The sequence below is a fragment of the Anomaloglossus baeobatrachus genome, chromosome 3, assembly GCF_048569485.1.
Source record: "Anomaloglossus baeobatrachus isolate aAnoBae1 chromosome 3, aAnoBae1.hap1, whole genome shotgun sequence".
In the NCBI taxonomy this organism is placed as follows: domain Eukaryota; kingdom Metazoa; phylum Chordata; class Amphibia; order Anura; family Aromobatidae; genus Anomaloglossus; species Anomaloglossus baeobatrachus.
Window position 1 is genome coordinate 407,406,314 of NC_134355.1, and position 19,060 is coordinate 407,425,373.

General features: G+C 38.1%; 1 protein-coding gene across 1 annotated transcript in view; it reads right to left on the minus strand.

Annotated features, from left to right (window-relative positions):
* The window catches only part of FAM83B (family with sequence similarity 83 member B), a 147,611-nt gene that overhangs the window by 83,936 nt on the left and 44,615 nt on the right, over positions 1-19,060 (minus strand). The gene's annotated exons all lie outside the window — the stretch shown is intronic.

Consider the following 19,060-nt stretch of genomic DNA (forward strand, 5'->3'; position numbering starts at 1 on the left):
CATAGAGGACCTTTCCACTGTTTAAGTAACTAAAGGCAGGAGGGTGTTTGAGTCCAAGGTGTGTATATGCAGAGATTGTATATGCATTGGTGTAATATCAGTGTTTGTGTACACACATTTGCAGTATATGTAAAGTGCATGCATGCATGTAGTTTATATAAATGTGTGCAGCGTAATGTCTATCTATGTTTGTGTTTATGCATTTGTACAATGACATAAACATGTGTACTTAGAAATTACCGGTTCTAAATTTGTAATTACTGTTTTTGAAGTTTTAGAATAAATCCAAGGCTTAAAGAAAATAAACAGATTTGATAAATGTAAAAGTGCAGAATAAAATATGTGATGGAGGCATGATAGGGTACCAAAGGTAGCAAACCAGGGTACAAGAAAATATAAAACTTAACCTTTAATAAATATTCCTTAAAAGGAAGCAAGAGATCCTTACTTCAGTAAAAAGTTATCTAAAAAAAATGCCGTACACCACACATCCCCTTAGCACTTATCAGGGGTTCAAATGGCCAGAAAAGGACTTCCTCCAAAATGGGGTGCATAGCAAGGTGGAGGTCAACCACCGACCAATTCAATGAAGAAAAAACAAAAAGCCAGCACTAAATGTGCACTTCAGCACTAAACATTCCAAACTGTATTTATAAAAATTTTGAGATTTTTGGCAAAAAATTGCAATTTCTTGAGCTGCCTCGCCACGTCACGGCAAATCTCATTTGAGGCAGTCCTACACTAAAATATTTTTATAAAATGTGCCATACGGCCTCACATATGTATAGTAGAACTGTATCTCAATAAATTAGAATATCATCAAAAACGTATTTTTTTTCAGGAATTTGAAACAAAAAGGGAAATACATATATTATAAAGAGTTATTACAGACATAAAGATCTATTTCAAGTGATTATTTCTGTTTATGTTGATGATTATGGCTTACAGCCAATGAAAATCCAAATGTCATTTTCTCAGAAAATTAGAAAAATTACCAAAAAACACCTGCAAAGGCTTCTTAAATATTTAAAATCGTCCCTTAGTATGGTTCAATAGGCTACACAATCATAAACACATCTGACTTGACAGATGTCCAGAAGGCAGGCATTGATACACTCCACAAAGAGGGTAAACCACAAAAGGCCATTGCTAAAGAAGCTGGCTGTTCACAGAGTGCTGTATCCAAGCATATTAATGTAAAGTTGAGTGGAAAGAAAAAGTTTGGTAGAAAAATGTGTATTATATATGTAGTGTAGGGACCTACAAGCATGAGGTTCCCGTGACGAGGGTTGCAGGCTTACGTCTTATGGCCATAACGCTAACAAAAAACCTCAAAAACTTTTTTGTACAGGATACAGCCAGGCCCCTTTTTGTTAGGCCTTGCTATCAGAGTTTCTGTCCCTACGTAGCGCGCAGTGGGGGTACGGCTTGGCAGCCCGCCTGATCTAATAGTATGGGCGTCACCTAATAGGCTGCGGGTTTGTGACTGTGCGTCTGCTAGTGTGTGAACAGTGCTCTATGCAAGCCACCAGTGTGCAGTTTTACCATCCAGCCATCACCTCCTCCATATTTGGAAGTGCGTGTGAATGGCTCCACCTGCACCTGTGTTGCCTCCACTTAGTGGGGGTTTAGCTGTATCCTGCTGGAGTGGTAGTAGTTTTTTGGCCTGAGCCATATACAGCTGCAATTCCATCTTGCTGTAAGTAATGATATTTTCTTTTTTGCTTTTTTATATTATATGTAGTGTAGGGACCTACAAGCATGAGGTTCCCGTGACGAGGGTTGTAGGCTTACGTCTTATGGCCATAACGCTAACAAAAAACCTCAAAAACTTTTTTGTACAGGATACAGCCAGGCCCCTTTTTGTTAGGCCTTGCTATCAGAGTTTCTGTCCCTACGTAGCGCGCAGTGGGGGTACGGCTTGGCAGCCCGCCTGATCTAATAGAATGGGCGTCACCTAATAGGCTGCGGGTTTGTGACTGTGCGTCTGCTTGTGTGTGAACAGTGCTCTATGCAAGCCACCAGTGTGCAGTTTTACCATCCAGCCATCACCTCCTCCATATTTGGAAGTGCGTGTGAATGGCTCCACCTGCACCTGTGTTGCCTCCACTTAGTGGGGGTTTAGCTGTATCCTGCTGGAGTGGTAGTAGTTTTTTGGCCTGAGCCATATACAGCTGCAATTCCATCTTGCTGTAAGTAATGATATTTTCTTTTTTGCTTTTTTATATTATATGTAGTGTAGGGACCTACAAGCATGAGGTTCCCGTGACGAGGGTTGTAGGCTTACGTCTTATGGCCATAACGCTAACAAAAAACCTCAAAAACTTTTTTGTACAGGATACAGCCAGGCCCCTTTTTGTTAGGCCTTGCTATCAGAGTTTCTGTCCCTACGTAGCGCGCAGTGGGGGTACGGCTTGGCAGCCCGCCTGATCTAATAGTATGGGCGTCACCTAATAGGCTGCGGGTTTGTGACTGTGCGTCTGCTAGTGTGTGAACAGTGCTCTATGCAAGCCACCAGTGTGCAGTTTTACCATCCAGCCATCACCTCCTCCATATTTGGAAGTGCGTGTGAATGGCTCCACCTGCACCTGTGTTGCCTCCACTTAGTGGGGGTTTAGCTGTATCCTGCTGGAGTGGTAGTAGTTTTTTGGCCTGAGCCATATACAGCTGCAATTCCATCTTGCTGTAAGTAATGATATTTTCTTTTTTGCTTTTTTATATTATATGTAGTGTAGGGACCTACAAGCATGAGGTTCCCGTGACGAGGGTTGTAGGCTTACGTCTTATGGCCATAACGCTAACAAAAAACCTCAAAAACTTTTTTGTACAGGATACAGCCAGGCCCCTTTTTGTTAGGCCTTGCTATCAGAGTTTCTGTCCCTACGTAGCGCGCAGTGGGGGTACGGCTTGGCAGCCCGCCTGATCTAATAGTATGGGCGTCACCTAATAGGCTGCGGGTTTGTGACTGTGCGTCTGCTAGTGTGTGAACAGTGCTCTATGCAAGCCACCAGTGTGCAGTTTTACCATCCAGCCATCACCTCCTCCATATTTGGAAGTGCGTGTGAATGGCTCCACCTGCACCTGTGTTGCCTCCACTTAGTGGGGGTTTAGCTGTATCCTGCTGGAGTGGTAGTAGTTTTTTGGCCTGAGCCATATACAGCTGCAATTCCATCTTGCTGTAAGTAATGATATTTTCTTTTTTGCTTTTTTATATTATATGTAGTGTAGGGACCTACAAGCATGAGGTTCCCGTGACGAGGGTTGTAGGCTTACGTCTTATGGCCATAACGCTAACAAAAAACCTCAAAAACTTTTTTGTACAGGATACAGCCAGGCCCCTTTTTGTTAGGCCTTGCTATCAGAGTTTCTGTCCCTACGTAGCGCGCAGTGGGGGTACGGCTTGGCAGCCCGCCTGATCTAATAGTATGGGCGTCACCTAATAGGCTGCGGGTTTGTGACTGTGCGTCTGCTAGTGTGTGAACAGTGCTCTATGCAAGCCACCAGTGTGCAGTTTTACCATCCAGCCATCACCTCCTCCATATTTGGAAGTGCGTGTGAATGGCTCCACCTGCACCTGTGTTGCCTCCACTTAGTGGGGGTTTAGCTGTATCCTGCTGGAGTGGTAGTAGTTTTTTGGCCTGAGCCATATACAGCTGCAATTCCATCTTGCTGTAAGTAATGATATTTTCTTTTTTGCTTTTTTATAGAAAAATGTGCACAAGCAACCAAGATAACGGCAGGCTTAATAGGGATAGGATTGTTAAGAACAGGCCATTCAAAAACTTTGCAGAGATTCAAAAGGAGTGGACTGCTGCTGGAGTCAGCGCTTCATAAGCCACCACACACAGACGTATCCAAGACATAGTCTACAAGTGTCGCATTCCTTGTGTCAAGCCACTCATGACCAATAAACAACGCCAGAAGCGTCTTACCTGGACCAAGGAGTAAAAGAACTTGACTGTTGCTCAGTGGTCCAAGATGTTGTTTTAAGATTAAATTAAATGTTGCATTTAATTTGGAAATCATGCTCCCAGAGTCTGAAGGAAGAGTGGAGAGGCCACAATCCCAGCTGCTTGAGGTCTAGTGTGAAGTTTCCACAATCAGTGATGGTTTGGGGAGCCATGTCATCTGCTGGTGTAGGTCCACTGTGTGTTATCAAGACCAAAGTCAGCGCAGCCGTCTACCAGAAAATTTTAGAGCACTTCATGCTTCCCTCTGCCGACAAGCTTTTTGGAGATCAAAATTTTATTTTCCAGCAGGACTTGGCACACTGCCAAATTACCAATACCTAGTTTGTCCTAGTTAGTATCACTGTGCTTGATTGGCCAGCAGACTCTCTTGACCAAAACCCTTTAGAGAATTTATGGTGTATTGTCAAGAGGAAGATTAGAGACACCAGACCCAACAATGCAGATGAGCTAAAAGCTACTATCAAAGCAGCCTGGGCTTCCATAACTGCTCAGCAGTGCCACAGGCTGATCGCCTCCATGCCATGCTGCAATTATGTAGTAATTCATGCAAAAGAAGCCCCGACCAAGTATTGAGTGCATTTACTGTACAGACTTTTCAGTAAGCTAACATTTCAGAGTTTAAAATCATTCTTTCAGATGGTCTTATATAATATTCTAATTTTTTGAGATAATGACGTTTGGGTTTTCATTGGCTATAAGCCATAATCATCAACATTAACAGAAATAAGCACTTGAAAAAGATCACTCTATTTGTAATTACTCTATTGAATATATGTGTTTCTCTTTTTGTATTCAATTACTGAAATAAATTAACATTTTGATGATATTCTAATTTATTGAGATACACTTGTATGCATAATAAGTATGTGTACTCCCCCTTTGATTTCTGGTTGATTGCTTTGCAGACTTTAGTATCATCTGAAAATATTGAAAATTTGCTTAATACAACCTTTCCAAAGTCATTAATAAACAGATGTTCTGGAAAAGAGCCAGTTCGGGTTTTGAGATGTCATTACATAAAAGGGGCTACATCTACCGGTATCTGTTTGGTCTCTCTTGGCTTCACATCCACCCCCACAAATACTGGAATTTGTGAATAAATATTCCCACCTGCTTCATGATATTCCATTAACTCTCTTTAAGAAGACTTTTTCTTTTTCATGTAATCAAATATTATATTTTTCCTATGTATAGTTATACTGTATTATTTGTATAAATATGCTCAATTGAGGAATATCTGCATTTTCTTGTTCTGATTGCTATCTTATTTAGAATACAAATCTTCTGGAAACTATTGCAGATATGATAAATACAGGCTATATGCATATTTCTGTAGTGAAATAGTTGTAATGTATCGGAAGGAAGTGGGCAGTGTAAAATTATGGGTTTTTCACTGCAGATTTAATATACAATTTCATCTTTCAAAACTCAAATGGTGGTAAATAAAAATGTATAGATTATAGCAGCAAGGAAGCATACTTTAAAGGAACCTGTCAAATGGAAAAATGCTATTAACTTACAGATACGGGGATAATCTGTAGGCTAATAGAGACCGAGCGGCCATGACACTGACAGCCCTTCTCCCAGGAGAAATAATCTTTATCCTGGCAGATTAGGCTTTCAGTCATAGGGGTTTAGCTGATGCGGTTTCAGCACTGACTGACAGCTTGCTCTGTACTGATGCAATGCTGAGCCAGCTGACAGTCAGTGACAGTTACGAAAATTGCACACTATGTACTGAGTGATGACTGAAACCGTACCAGTTGAACCAATATGACTGAAAGCCTGAGTTGCCAGGAGTAGAGATGAGCGAACCTTCAGTTTAGAGACACGGATCTTCAGTTTAGAGACTCGGATCTTGGGCTCAGAAAATGATGCGAAAATTTCCCTGGTGAGTATCGCGCTGTGCTCATGTCTGAGTGCTGCGCAGCATTGTACAAGCTGTGGGATATGTGTGATCGGCTCAGATTTGACTTACATTTTGCATTATAAGATGTTTTGTTCATGGAGAAATTTAAAAAAAGCACCATCTACCCACCTGCAGAAATGTTTTACTATGGGCTAAAAGCAACACTTCAGGAGGTGGGTGGATGGTGCTTTTTTTTTTATTTGTCCGTGAACAAAACATCTTGGAATGCAGATTGTAAGTCAAATCTGAGCCGATCAGACAAATCCCGCAGCGCGCACAATGCTGCGCAGCACTCAGACCGAAGCACAGCGCGATACTCACGTCATTTTCCAAGCCCGAACCCTGAGCCTCAAAACTGAAGGTTCGCTCATCTCTAGCCAGGAGGAATGAAGTTATTTTCCTCCTAGCAGCAGCACTTTAAGTCCATAGCCTGCACAACATCAACAAGCTATTAACCTTCAGATTAACCCCATATCTATAAGTTAATAGAACTTTTTTACATGACAGGCTCCTTTTAAATAGGAGACACAATAAAGAGACAAACGGTAGAGTGACTGAAGCCAGTTCAGAAGACCATGAAACAACCGCATTTTACTTTTGAAAATGTAAAACCCAAAACCAAGGTATCAATTTAGTTTAGTAATGCACCTGCTTCCCTGCTCTTTAGTCCTTTTACTACAAATTCACCAATTCTCTAACCCTTTTGCAATCATCTACAAAATCCACTGACTTCTCCATCACTGTATTTTTGTAATCTGAGACACATTCTCTGCACCAAATCTGCATTTTCCTGCACAAAAATGCACCAAACATGAGGTGCATTTTTGTTGCATTTTTTGGTTGAATAAATGCACCAAGAATTGACATGCTGCAGATTATGTTTTCTGTATCAAATCTGCAAGGAAAAAAAATAAGCAACATGCACTCAACACTTAAGAATTCTCATTTTTTCTGACATAATGATAAGCTTGCAGTATTGTGACAAAACTGCACTAAAAATGCATCAAAAACGCACTGTGCACACATGGCATAAAGATTCAGAAATCTTAAATTGAAAGTAACATGCTCAGTCTTCTCACAAATTCCAATCTTAAAAGTATAACGCAATGAATCCGACTGCATAAAAAAATGATTGAAAAGCCACTGATAAAGATGCTTCAAGAAAATGGCCACAAAGCAAATTCACCTTAGAAAATGTGGCATATTAATGCCTTTACATCCAAGGATGTACCAGTATGTCCTTGTTCATTTCCCCCAGGTACCGTGGGCACCAGCAAAAAGCCTGCAGTAATCTCCACACGTCTCTGCTAATCTGATCAACAGAGATGTGTGGCTAACAGGCGCAGGTGGATCAGAGATCCACCTGTGCCTGTTCACCCTTTAGATTGTGCCATCAAAAACTGACAGAGAAATTTTGATCACAGGGCACCTTAGTGTTGCCATGGCAGCACAGAGTCAGGTAATAACCCATGATGCTACCATGACTCACTTTCTGTGAGAGCCGACAGAGCAAAGGCACTCACAGGAATGCTGCATTTCTGATGATCAGAGCAGCTGTGCAGCTTTGAACAACAGACATGTACAAGCAATCAGACTGTTCAAACTGAAAGTTTTTAAAAATATGAAAAAAAAATAAAAAACCTTAAAAGTTTAAATCGCTCCCCAGTTGCTCCATTGAAAACAAAACAGGTAAAAAAATGAAAAATATACACATATTTGGTATTGCCACTTTCAGAAATGCCCAAACTATCAATATATACAATCAATGTATCTGAATGGTACACGGCGTGGTGAGAAAGAAATTCTAAATGGCAAAATTACGTTCTTTGGTCACCGCAATTTTTTTTAAAAATCCAATAACAGGTGATTAAAATGTAGCATCAGCACAAAAATGGTATGATTAAAAAATGTCAGCTCAAAATGCAACAAAAAATCCCTCCCTAAGCCCCAGATCTCAAAAAATAAGAATACTATTGGTCTCGGAAAATGGTGCCAAAAGCACTATTCTTTGTTTGGACAAATTTCTGAATTTTTTTTACCCCTTAGATAAAAGTAAAATTATACATGTTTGGTATCTATGAACTGGTAACGATTAGGGATGATCGAATATCACAAATATTGCATAATATTCAGCTTCGTGAATATTCGACGAATAGATCGCACTATGCAAATATTCGATGCGCAATGTGAGTTTATGGGAATCCCGAATAGTTGCTATTCGGGTTTCCCATAGACCTACATTGCGCATCGAATATTCGCAAATAGTCGAATAGAGGTGACCTATTCAATGAATATGGGCGTAGCCGAATATTTGAGGTATTCGATCATCCCTAGTAATGATGTGAGCCATCATACTGTCATGTTAGTTTTACGACATAGTGAATACTGTGGATAGAAGACCCCAAAAACTATTGTGCAATTGCACTTTTTTTTGCAATTTTACTGCACTTGGAATTTTTTTCTCATTTTCCGTACCTCATATGGTAAACTAATGGTTTCATTCAAAAGGACAGCTTGTATTGCAAAAAATAAGCCCTCCTATGGCAAAATTGATGGAAAAGTAAATAAGTTATGGCTCTTGGATGAAGGGAAGGAAAAAAAAAATGAAAAACAGAAAATCACCCAGGGGTGAATGGGTAAATGACATAATGAGAACATACCTTAAGAAAAACAATACTTCAAACTATTTGAAAACTATTATTGCGAAGAAAATCAATGCTAAATTTGTTGAATTTCTTTTCCTCAATACATGACAGATGTCAGATAGATAAATGTACCGGTAAATGTTTTTATAATGCTCTACAGATTTATATGAATAAAATGCAATTATATGAAGAATAAATAGATTTGGGAACTTGACACATATGTACAGTATTTCAGAATAATTATTTCTAAAATTACCTGATGTCATTTCCAGGTATATACTGTTCCTCAAAGAAAATACAGACACGACATTCTTGAGGCACTTCTAATCGTTAATTAAAATGTTGGAAAGAATAATTATTGGTTTATCTTTTACTTTGCTTGTGTAGTTTATGAATCATCCATGAGTTTGCAGAGTACAATAATGTAAAATTCATTATTAGTTTTCTCAAATCTTCAGTGTTTAGTCATCAGACCTGTTCAACACACTTTGAGAACAGAATAATATATACAGTAGAATGTTATATGTATCTATTCATTTTCTTTCGGAATAAATTATGCATTATAGCAATAAAGAAAAACACATTGCACCAGTGTGCCTGAGCCTAAGAGCCTGTAAAACACAAACATATTGTATATTTAGCTCAGAAACTGTGTCCTTCTTGCCTTGTATTTGCCCATTTATATGGTATCACACATCAGCTGTAATATTTATTCTAATTATCCATTTTACTGAACATACAGCTGGTGAAATAAATATTGAACCCATCACCAATATACTAAGTAAATATATTACTAAAGGTGTTATTGACATGAATTTCTCACCAAATGTCACTAACAACCCATCCAATCATTTAAGCGTTAACTGATCAAATGTATTTTGTCTTGAATTTTATCAGTAATTTGTAGAGTTATTGATTCTTCAATTGCAGCTTGTCACTCAATTTATGCTGCACCAACCATACGTGTGGCATGAATCAAGTGACTATAGGGAGACATGACTAGTTTGCCACGGTCATCTGCCGAATTCTCTCTGCTCTACCTCACTCTAAATGATTTACAGGTTTCTCCATTGTGTCTACATATGGAAAGGACTGTCAATCAACCAGAGCAGTGTGGTGCCTATTTGTTCTTCAATACATATATTCTCCAAAACGATGGACCTAAAAAACATACCTAGCAGAAATTGTGCAGCAAGGCTTTGATTCTTGCTGTTTCGGGTTTGGGCACCATTAGTTGAGTGGTAGGTTCTCCTTAAAATAGCATTTATCAAAATGTGTAAATGGTTATAAAAAAAACAAATGCATTCGGTCATAAAGGTCAGATAAATAAATATTTCTTGCAAACTTTTCAAGATTTTTTATGAATGTCTAAGGACATTTTCAGATATCTGATTTTTTCACATATGAGAAAAATAGTCTTTGTTTCATTAGTGACTTTGTTCAGATTTTTGGTTTAAACCTAGTTTGATCTGAGTTTCATTCATTTTTCTCAAATGACAAAAATAAAAACCCCTAGCTTTTCCTATCTAGTAGTCCATGAAAAATGGTCAGTCTCAAGAGGCATCTTATTGCTGCCCGATTTTTTCAGATCAATAGACTTGCATTGCCAATTATAAATGTCACCAGGATCAATATTGGGCATGTCTTAGCAATTTTTTGTGGACCATTCAGTCTGTAAGAAATATTGGACATTTGAACTGCCCGATAGACTATATAAGATATGAATTCTATGTGTTAAAACACGGAGAGAACTCGTACACAAAAAAGGATGTGTAAATGAGCCTTAAGCAGGATGCTTCAGCACATAAAGTAGCTGTTATGAAAGAATTACAGGAATCTGTCGATAAATAGGATCCTTTGCTGAAATATTGTTCAAACTTACAGAATATGTTCTGCTTCAATTTTAATATCGGTACATGGATACCTATAGTCATGCCACTGATAACCATGATACTGAATCATTTTTAGGTATCAAGTCTTTTATATCCATATCTTGTAGTGATTTAAGTAAATGAATGAATGGACTATATATTGAAACTCTGAAATTAGCCTTATTTTAAAAACAGAAAGTCATTAAGTCTGACAAAAGACATATATAATGACTTTTCATATGGCCTAATAGGACATATGAATATAAAAGGGGAGCTTTTGTGTAGTATTCGGGCCATAATATTGGTGGTTTCTACATCTGTAACCTTTGTTACATCTTTAGCAAGAATATATCCTAGGTAATGATGAGCGTGTTTTGAAATACTCAGATTCACAATACTCGTAACGAGAACTGTCTAATACTCGCGTATACATTCCGAATAGCGTGTGCAATGCAAGTCAATGGGGAATACTCGCAATGTAACGAGTAACCCAAATGCCACACTACTCGCTACTCGCACGAACAGTGCGGAATTCGGGTTACTCTTTATGAGTATTCACCATTGACTTGCATTGCACACACTATTCGGAATACATACACGAGTATTAGACAGTACTCGTTTTGAGTATCGGAAATCCGAGTATTTTGAAACTCATTATTTATCCTAGGTTGGTAAATAGTTTCATATGTTTATGGAAAAATTGGAAACTGGTACTAAAATAAATAAAATATGTTCTCAGTTGTAGATATGTTAGAGTTGTAAAATATGTTAGAGGTACTATACATAGCTAACTGAAAAATATTTTTGGCTTTAATATACTATTTATTTTATAATTTTATGAATCTATATTGTTAATAGATGTAATCATAATAATTGCTTTACCTTCTGCTTACTGGGGTAATGTATTAAAACTAAAAACACAAGAAGATTTGGAAATAATTATCAGGTCACTTTTCTTTTGAAATAAATTTTGGAAAATAATAAAAATAACCTTATTTCCAATCTCTCACAGTCAGACACATTACCAGGTTCCTTGTGTTGTCCTTGACTTGTGACTTGCCCTACTTAAATATATAATTTCCTCCACACTCCCCTGAGAGCAGTTGTTGTCTATGAAGCCAGGGAGTAATTAAAGTATTACTATATATTGTTAACCAGAAAGGCACGAAGGCAGGTGTGAATCAATACAGCAAATATGTAAGAAAACAATTAAGTCATGTGAACCGCAGGGCTTCACATTGATAACTCAGGCTTTAAAAAGATCTGGCAACATGAAAAGAAGAATGTGCACAGAACTGGACCAGATGGTGAAAGTCTAAAATCTAATATAGTCATAACGTGGGAATTCAGACATAAAGAAGATTAGAATAAAAATATAACATTCTACGTGTTTTTTTGAAATGGCTAAACATAATATCAAAATAAGAGGAGCGGAAAGTTTAAAGCTACTACTGTTTCCTGTTCTAGACACTGTAATGATTATATAAATGGTGATAAAAGAAAGCTTAAGGGAATCTGTCAGCAGATTTTGCTTTGTCATCTGAAAGCAGCATGATGTCGGCAAAGAGACTCTGTACCCCATGATGTATCACTTAGATAAGTTGGAGAATCAGAATTGTTAGATTTAGACAGGTGGCAAAGCTGAAAGAGCTGCCCCCACCCACACCAGACTGTATATCAAGATTGTACATTGACAGAGAGGTGTCATTAAGAGGAGGGGTATTTAATAAGGTTTGTGCGTCACGGTGTAGTCCGATCAATAAGTCCTGCTTCTTAAAGAAACATAGCAAATAACATATTGGACCTTGGCAAGACAGGCATTCCTGAATTCTCTGTGTTTACCCTGTTTATGAAGCAAAAACCTGCTAACATTTGCTTTAATAATTGAAAAATCATATGTACAGTACCTGAAAATAACAGGCTTATTTGATTATTTTATATCTACAAATGTCAAATATTACATTTAAGCTAATCTTCCAAAATTTATTTCAGGAACATTCCCTCAAATCGTAAGGCAGAGGAGGGCGGAGTAGTAAGTAAACATGACTTAGCTTCTCTAAGAGTAGGCTTTTTTTTATCAATGTATTCCAAGAAATGTTGGATGCTATGTTGGCATGAAAGTAACTGAATGGGTGCTTTTTTATTGCTGGAAGAACTGTATTATTTTACTGGTACATATAACTTTGCTACAATGTAATCTTCTTTATTATTGAACATTTGAACTTTTTTACTGAACAAATGTAAAAAAAAGCTATTTAATTTCACAATGACTGTGCAGTAGAATATGCTAACTTTATTCCACAAGTCAGTATGATTACAATGATGCTAATTCTTTATATTTTTCCTTTTTACTTTAATAGTTTTAAAATAATATTTTCTTATTTATTTTCTTGTGATCAGTTGTGTCTTGAAGTTTGAGTGCTACAATTGTAGCGGTACTGTAAAATATTTCTCTATCTATCTATCTATCTGTGATGCTAGCCACTACAAGCAGTATGAATAGAAGGGTAGTAAGACAAGCCGGGATCATAAGCCAGGAGGTAATATATAAGATTTAGGGAGCAGACAGAGATGTGGTATGGAAGAGGTCGGAGGTCAGAAACCGGGAGGTAATGTATAAGGTTCAGGGAGCAGACAGAGATATGGTTAGGAAAAGATCCAAGATCAGAAGCTGGGAGGTAACATATAAGGTTCAGGGAGCAGGCAGAAATGTGATCAGGAAGTGGTCCGAGGTCAGAAGCCGGGAGGTAACGTATAAGGTTCAGGGAGCAGACAAAAATGTGGTCAGGAAGAGGTCCGAGGTCAGAAGCCAAGATTAGAACACTTACACCAAACAGGAACCAAGAACACACTGAGCAAACATGAAGTACGACTGGCAAAGTTCAGACAGAGCAAGCTCAGTAAAGAAACAGAGCAATCACCAGGAACGAGGCACATCTGTGCGAGTACCTACCATAACCAACATGGACCCTAGTGCTGAAAGACAACCTGCCAGCAAGTGCACAAGATACATAGCAGAGCATTTTCAAATGCTCCGCCCAGTGGAGCCATGACAAAAGCATTCCAACTGCAAAATGCTCCACAAAGCGGAACTGTCACCCTATCTATCTATCTATACACATCCATTTTGGCGATTTTACTGCCCTACTAGATGTCCAGGAAAGTCTGCCTTAAAAATGCTCAACTTTCCCATTAACTTCCATTATACTCGTTACTCGAGTTCAGCCCATCCGAGCATCTGACCTGCTTGATTCAAGTATTACTAAGGAGCATTTTAGTGCTCACTCATTGCTACTGCTAATCAAAATGAAAATGTTCTCTTAGGATGTGAAAAGGCCGCCCTGTGACAGGAAGCTGTTAAATAGACAAATTTTCCTTTTAATTAAGTAGATGAATCTTTAAAGGTTGTGAATAATTTTCACACACAAGGGCAGATCTGGGAAAGATGACAACATTGATCTACAGTGGAGCTATAGAAATGTAGAAAGGGAAGCTAGCTTAAAAAGAGAGTACTTCCATTTAATTAAAGAGATGAATATTTGTAAGTTGTTAATTTCCCACTGAAGGTCAAACCTAGTTATGGTACAAGCTATAGCATTATGAAGATCGTTCATAACTCTAAAACACTGTAAGAATATTGCTTATAGGAGATAAAACATCTGCAAACATGAGACAATCATGAAGATTTCGGAATAAAGATTTCACAATAGTTTTCTAAAGCTGTAAGACGTTTCCTGGGAATATTATAAGTTCATCTCTTCTAATAATAAGATCTATATCTTCAATTATACAGCAACACAGAGTGACAGATTGTCATCTGAGTAAGCCAATTAGATAAAAAGATATTGTGCTCACAGTTGTGAAAAAAAGCTAAAAATGGAAAAAGTACTATGCATCAAAATACATCTATTATTTTAATTTGATATATAGCTTCTGAAATATTTCAAAACATATATAATGCTAAATCCTACTATTAAAACATTAAACATTTCACAAATTGATGATTGCCTATAGTGACTTGCATCAGATCACATTATACAAGATGTAATCAGAATTGACTATAGTAGACTGTTTAAAAGCAGAAGAAGGAAAAGCAGCAGCTATTTGGGAATGAATTTGAATAGTAACATTATGTCGTGGCTTAAAACATGCTTTAGCCATACAGATAGGGAGAGAAATCCATACAACACTGAAGAAACTGTTAAGACAGTGTATGTGATGGCTCAGCAGTGAGGAACAGTGTGTGTGTGTGTGTGTGTGTGTGTGTGTGTGTGTGTGTGTGGTGAATAGAATATAGTGCAAGACATGATTTTGATGACATTTGGAGGCTTTGGAGTATATTCTATCCTCCATGAATCAAATAAAATGTTCTGTTAATCTGACTAATTCGAAAGTCTACAGATTTGCTTGCCCATAGTAATGACCATTTGGTTCTATAGCAAAATGGGAACTGGAGACCGTAGTGTAGTCTTGACATTTCATCCTTTGGATAGCTGATGACTAGTTTAGCCCCACAAATTGCCTTCATATTTTTCTGCTCTATCATAGTGTGAGTTTTTAAGATACATTTACTAATTTTAGTTCTTACATCTAATTCAAGGAATAAACCAGATTACACATTTCCCCTATAGGGCTTCGTTATACCATAGTCTTCTCTTTAGGCTACCACAGTACATGGTATTGCAGACTGATTCTAGGAACAGCTTTAGCCTAAAGGACCTTAAGAGAAAAATCACACATAGCTCAGAACAAAAGTCATACATGATGTGTCGCAAGTGCTTTGACACACTGCAGAGATTTATTAAGCAAGATCATAAATGAAAAAAGGTGATTGTGTGAGATATGTGCTGATATTGACAATGTCTTAGGCAAGTATCATCAATCAATCAGCAGTGAGGTATATGAACATTGCCAGATGAGTTTTTTATATACATGCTGAGCTTATGGCTTTGCCATAATGAAAATTATTGATTTGCATGTCATTTCAAGAAACAAAACAATTAACAGCACAGTGTGATATATTTTGTTCATTGTCTTGGTATATGTACATACAAACTTGATGGTCAATTATTTACAATTGTCTCCTAACATAGATGTATCAGTGCAAAAAACGGGTATAAACCACAAGAGTTTATTGGTTAGAAGATTTTTTTATGGTAGTGAATACCATCCATAACATTTACTGAACTTATAGTATAATTTGTAAATTAATCTGGATTTACTTTAGTTTAGCAACATAAATGATTTTAATGCCTGACATAAGTCCCCAAACACATTTGACTCAAGACAGCCAAACCCATAGGTGTCAGGGTCTCTCAACGTTCCCCCCACCAGATGATGTCAAGAAACTGAAGGATAAGGCCTGTTGCATTTCCAATGGTCTATCCTTTTGTTCTCCATAACTAAAGAAAAGATGAGTCTGGTAGTGGCTTTCTAATAGAGAATAAAGTTAAGTACTCCTTTGCATTTAAAAATTAAAAAAAAACAAAAAGACAGCTTTTTTGGTCCACATCTATCTAGCAGTATGAGGGCCTTTTGTCCACTAGTCTACACTAATATTGATTGAGCATGCTCGGCACTGCTCGTGACTCAATCGAGTATTAGAGAGCTTGGGTACTCAAGGAGCTTGACAAAGTATCACAGCTGCTCTGATGTTTCGTCCATGAAGCGACCACAATGCAGAGGCTTTCTTCACTGCATCATGTGGGCAGGCATCTAAGAAAGAGCCATTCACAGTCTCTGAATCACTCTCACTGGTGGTAAAGCAATGTTTTCTGATGTATTGTGTAAAAAAACCACCCTCCCTCTGTCTGGAAATGCTCTTTTTATGATTGGCTGTATGTGGTCAGAGAGACAAAAGCCCAATCATTGACTTCCATTATACTCTTTACTTAAGTTGAACACTTTCAGGGTGTCTGACCTGCTTGACTCCGGTGCCGAGCACCCAAGTATTTTAGTGCTCACCCATCTCTAGTACTCCTTATTGTCTTTCATAAACCCCTTCACAACCAAGGACGTACTGGTACGTCCTTGGCTGTGTCTCTCCTATTACTGTAGTACCCATTACAGCGGGCTCCCATGGTGATCTGATCAGCAGACATGTAGGGCTAATAAGCGCGAGTGGATCCAGATATGCGGCGATAACAAATGTGTGTTTTGTTTTTTTTTTAACTCTTTAATTTTCAATGGGGCGATAGGAGGGGGATTTGCACTTTTAAGTTTTTTATTTTTTTTAAATTTTTTGAAACTTTTTAAACTTTTTTTTATTTTATTAGTCCCCCTAGGGGGCTATATGGATCAACAATCCGATCGCTCTGCCATATCTGCTGATCACAGCTATACATCTGTAAACAGCAGATATGCTCATTTTCTGCCTCACCCAGCTCTGGGCCAGTTGAAACCGAAAGTAATTCATGTGAGCTACAGGAGTCATCACATGACTCTGTGCTACCATGACAACCACCGGAAGTCACGTGATCACATAACGTGACTTCCGTATCGGCCAGTGAGTAAATATTTACTGTTGATGCCATTATAATGGCGCTGTCACATATTGAGAGCGCCATTTAAGGGGTTAAACAGCATGGGCAGATAATAATTCTGCTCATGCCTGGTAGGCACACATCTCAGCTGTGAAAATCAACTGAGATGTGTGCCGATCGCGGTAAGCTGCCGGCAGCAGACCGCGGGCAGTAACACTATGACCGCTATAACGTAATATTACTGCCCGTGGTCGTTAAGGAGTTAAAAACATAGCTACAGGAGTCATCACATGACCATGTGCTACCATGGCAACCACCGGAAGTCACATGATCATGTTACGTAACTTTCAATGGCGCTGGGTAAGTTAAGGCTTACCGCGGCGCGCTGTTATAGCTCACTGTCAGATTTTGACAGCGAGATGTAAGGGGTTAATAGTTGCGGAAGAAGCGCGATTCCACTCATGCCTGGGAAGCACATATGTCAGCTGTTGAAATCAGCTTACATGTGTGCGGATTGCCACGGACTGCCCACGGTAGATGGCGGGGATTAACTTCACACGATCCATGATGTACCCAGTACCTCATGTGTCGTAAAGAGGATATAATAGCAAATCCTCTTTAACCAGCATTTATCAACTTATGTAGCCTAAATGTTAAGTGAAAGTCTATTGAAAAGTTGCAAGCCACTATTTTTAAGATACAAGTGTGACTTATAAATAAGTGGTTTCCACTGTGCGAGCAATACTACAATTACTTTATGAAAGGTACAAGACATGTAACTTACAAAAGGTTTTAAAACTTACACAAAGTTTGGTTTTAACAAAGTTTTCTGCTCCATTGTTTTGCAAAGACAGTTACAATTTATTTACAGTTATTTAAATTTATTTTTTAAGAGTTCTGAAATTTGCCCTGACATGCTGGATAATAGTTTCTGGGTCAAGTCCTGAGTGATAATAGCTCATTCTTGTCTAATCAATGTTTGGATTTTATCATAATTTTTGTTTGTCAACCCTTTTTTTAAGAATTTACCACAGCTTCTCAACAGTATTGATATCAGAGGAGTTTTCTGGCCAGCGAACCAAAATTTCCATGTTTTGCTCAATGAACCTTTCAGTGATGACTTTTGCCTTGTGACATGGTGCTCAATCATGTGAAGCTTTATATTTCTTCTGAATCACAATGAGAAGTTGCTCTTTGAGGATCTGAATATACCATTTCTTGTTCATGGAAGTGTTCTTAGGCAAAACTGTGAGTCAGCACACTAAATAGGATGAAAAACAACCCTATATATAAATAGTCTCAGAATAATTGCTGTTGGCATAACACAGAACTCATGGTAGTGCTTACCTTTTCTTACACAAATAGTTATTCCAAACAGTCTGGAGGGTACTTCATCAGAGATAATATAAATAGACCAAATCCCTGTACTTCCTGTACAGATACTTTCTCTGATGAAATATCCTTCAGAATGTTTGAGACTTCTGGAAGAATAATAGTCTGGAGAAGAAAAGATGAGCTCTACCATGAGTCCTGTGCCAAGTCAACAGTAAAGAATTTTGAGACTGTTCATGCGTGTATGCTTTTTATCCAAGGCAGTAGGCTCATGCACAATTTTGCCCAAGAACTCTACCACAAATATGGTAATAATTATATCTAAATATTCTCCAAAAGAAACCTCTCCCAATGAACAAGGAGCAATTTATTGAGGAACAATGCTTTTACCGGCATTATGGTGCACCTTAACACAAGGCAAAAGTGATAACTAAGTTGAATATTGAGAATATTCAATTTTTGTGTATCTGGCCAGGAAACACCACATATCCCAATTCCATTGAGAACCCGGGGTCAATCTTCAAAAAGCACTTGGACAAATAAAAACACAGAAACTGTGATAAACTCCAAGCACTGATTAGCAATAATGGGTTGGTATCCAGTGTACCAGAGCGAATTAAAGTCTTGAAAGTATTGCAAAGTAGGGGGGTCAACACTGTAACTATTGATTTTTTTTCATAAATGTAATGTTTTTGTCAATAAAAAAATAAAGATATATCATATATTCATAGCCAGCACAGTAGATGAGTGGTTAGCACTGCAGTCTAGCAGTGCTGGGGTCCTGGGTTCAAATTCCACTAATAACAACATCTGCAAGGAGTTTGTATGTTCTCCCCATTCTTATGTGGGT